Source organism: Arachis stenosperma, chromosome 6 (assembly GCF_014773155.1).
Source record: "Arachis stenosperma cultivar V10309 chromosome 6, arast.V10309.gnm1.PFL2, whole genome shotgun sequence".
NCBI lineage: Eukaryota > Viridiplantae > Streptophyta > Magnoliopsida > Fabales > Fabaceae > Arachis > Arachis stenosperma.
Genome location: NC_080382.1, coordinates 81656563 through 81658864, shown reverse-complemented (window position 1 = coordinate 81658864; position 2302 = coordinate 81656563).

The following is a 2302-nucleotide window of genomic DNA, read 5'->3' as shown; positions in this document are numbered from 1 at the left end:
ATAGAAACGGAAATTTAATTGTGCAGTGAAATGAAATAGGGAGATCCAAGGATGAGATTGAAACAGAATTTCTTCGATTCTCCAACCCAAGATCCAAGCAAATGTAATTGAAATTGAAAGCAATAAAACTAAGAGGAAGAGAAGTGAATTCTCCTTCCCCGAGACTAAGAAACTCCAAATCACTCAATACCCAAAAACTATTCTGAAAACATCAAAGAAAAAGCTCCAAAAGAAAAGTCTCCCAAATAACTTGAATTCTATCCTATTTATACACTTTCTTCAAATGATCTTCAAGCCTTGAGTTGGGCCTTTGCTCTTGTTGGAATTGGGTTGAGAGAGGCCTTGGTTGATTGCTCTTGGAGTTTGGAGAGGAACCAAAGTGAATCAATTAAACCGGGTTGAAGTTTTGCAAAAGTTTGAGTAAAAGTTTGAGTAAAAGTTTGAGGCTAACTTTTACTCTAACTTTTCATATCAGCCTCCATGCTTTGCTGCTATCCACGTTGGGGCAAAAGTTAGGGGTCTAACTTTTGCTCCAACGTTGGCCTCCTTATGTGTACTTATGGCGCAAACGTTAGCCCAAAAGTTAGAGGCTAACGTTGGCGCAAACTTTTGCTCCCAGGGTGCATTCTTCATGTGCTAACGTTAGCCCAAAAGTTAGGGGCTAACGTTGGCGCAAACTTTTGGTGCCCAGGGTGTTCTTTTCATGCGCCAACGTTAGCCAAAAAGTTAGGGGCTAACGTTGGCGCAAACTTTTGATGCCCAGGGTGTTCTTTTCATGTGCCAACGTTAGCCCAAAAGTTAGGGGCTAACGTTGGGGCTAACTTTTCACCCAAAAGTTTGTGCAAAAGTTTGAGGCTAACTATTGGTCCAGCTTTTTGCTTCCTGGTTCATTTTCACTTATTCCATTGTCCTCTCTTCCTCCTAGCCATTCCTTCTTGCTTCAACCTTTCTCCAAGCTTTCTTCACCTATCATTAATCAACCAAACACATCAAAGCTATGCTCAAAATCATGAGATATTCATTCTTTCACAATATGCAACAAATATAGCATAAAACCTCATGAAATTGCATTAATTCATCTATGGTTGATTCAATCAAAGGAAGCATGAAAATCTACCTAAATTGGCTTGCTTAGAGCTCAAGAAAGTGCATAATTCAAGTGAAAACAAAAGAAAAAGGCTAGTGAAACTAGGCTAAGATGACTTGTCATCACAACACCAAACTTAAAGCTTGCTTGTCCCCAAGCAAGAAATGATTTATGCTCAGAGGTTCTTTCAATTAAGATGGATTGAAGAACACTTGTAAAGTACAGTGAGTGAAGTGATTAAGTAACAGTGGGGTGAACTCTAAATTATATGCTCATGCAAGGGCTTCAGTGCTCACTAGTCCTTACATATTGGGAGTCGTAGGTCTTAGGATTTTTCATCCGAATGGTATCATAGAGATCTCTTTATATGTAATCACCTTGAAGTAGCTTATAGTTTCTGTGCTTTGGCCTCGACTCTAAGTGTCATGTCTCAAAGCGGCTCTTTAAATAAGTTTTCAATCAATACTCCTAAACCAGTTGGTTTTAAGGTATTAGGTGTTAAAGCACCCCTAAGGATTTACTTGCTCAAGCCTCTTTCCTTGACACACTTCAACCACAAGCATTTACTAGGATAACAACTCTTTGAGTTTTTGTTTCTTTCTTTCTTTTTCTGCCTAGTAATTGATGCTCAGAGCCTTGGGCCATATTCTTTTTGTTTTTGTATTTTCTTTACTTTTCTTTTTGTTTTGTTTGCTGCTTCTCGAATCAAATGATTTTTGAGAATCTCCACAATACTTCTTTGAACTTCATATCCTGCCTATGAGCTCCCATGCAAGTTTTCACAAGCATGCAACCTCAATACATAATCATACAACTAGAACCACCACTTCTCCTAATCTTTTGCTTACCTCAAAATTGTTTAATTCCTCAATCCTTTGTTTCAAAGAACTTTCATGCGATGCATTCTTGAAAATTGAGTGCAAACAAGTTTTGAAGATAAGAATGTTGTGAATAATCAAGCATCTTACTTATTGAATTATAAAGAAAGACTATGCTATGCAGGCAGGCAGGGGTATATAAAGAAAGACTATACTATGCAGACAGGCAGGACAAATAAGGATACAATCCAACTTTCAATTACAGCAATATTTGATGCAAAACAATCACTTAACAATACAACCTGTTGGAGTTCACTTGCTTTCCTTCTTCTCATCATCATCAATGCTGACTTTCATGCTCATCTTTCACCTCTTTGGTTGATGATGCTAAAAAATC